Source organism: Octopus bimaculoides, chromosome 5, assembly GCF_001194135.2.
Source record: "Octopus bimaculoides isolate UCB-OBI-ISO-001 chromosome 5, ASM119413v2, whole genome shotgun sequence".
In the NCBI taxonomy this organism is placed as follows: domain Eukaryota; kingdom Metazoa; phylum Mollusca; class Cephalopoda; order Octopoda; family Octopodidae; genus Octopus; species Octopus bimaculoides.
The window spans coordinates 72,838,535-72,839,698 of NC_068985.1; positions in this window are offsets into that span (position 1 = coordinate 72,838,535).

Below are 1,164 nucleotides of genomic sequence, written 5' to 3' on the forward strand. Positions count from 1 at the left end.
GGATCCATTGTGGTTTTGTTCTAGTGTACGAGCGTTAGTGTTAGAAGAACATATATTAATGTCCACGTTGGGTGTATGTGTGGGTCAGGTGCTGGCGCTAGCGTAGTTATGGTTGCTTAGGTTTTGGTAATAGAGCGAGAGTTTATGTTTGTTAGAAGCTGCTATAATAGATTCAAAGTTAGGAATGGTAGAATACGATAATTTTAAAGTGGATCTGTTGAATATAGAGTGGTATTTGTGTTGTCGTGGGAAGTTAGAATCTAGTATTCTGATTTGGCAGTTTCTACAGTTGGATGCCCTTCCTAACGTCAACCACTCCAAGAGTGTAGTGGGTGCTTTTACGTGCCACCGGCATGAGGGCTAGTCAGGTGGGTACTGGCAACGGCCACGCTCGAAATGGTGTATTTTACGTGCCACCTGCACAGGGCCAGTCCAGGGGCACTGGCAACGATCTCGTTCAGATGTCTTATTGGCAAAGGCCACGCTCGAAATGGTGTATTACATGTCACCTGCACAGGAGCCAGTCCATCGGCACTGGCAATGATCTCGCTCGAATGTCTTTTCACGTGCCACTGGCACAGGTGCCAGGAAGGCAGCGTTGGTAACGATCCACGGCTACGCTCGAAATGGTGTATTTTACGTGTCACCTGCACAGGAGCCAGTCCATCGGCACTGGCAACATGATATAAAAACATACATATATATTCACTTTTACACTTTTCAGTCATTTGACTGCCCCATGCTGGAGCATCACCTTTAGTTGAAGAAATCGACCCCAGGACTCATTCTTTGTAAGCCTAGTACTTATTTAATTATTCACTTTTGCCAAACCACTAAGTTCAGGAACATAAACACACCAGCATCAGTTGTCAAGCGACGGTGGGGGAACAAACACAGGCACAAAGATACACACACATAGATATATATATATACATATATATACACACACAACAGGCTTCTTTCAGTTTCTGTCTACCAAATCCGCTCACAAGGCTTTGGTCAGTCTGAGGCTATAGTAGAAGACACTTTGCCCACTAAGGGCTGACTCGCAAATTTGCAAGCCTCCTCAGGGGTGTCAAATAGCAACCACACTGTTGCATATTTGACAACCACTGGAAATGAATTTAATAGTTGGCAAATATTCTGCCAACTCTTTTTCAATTT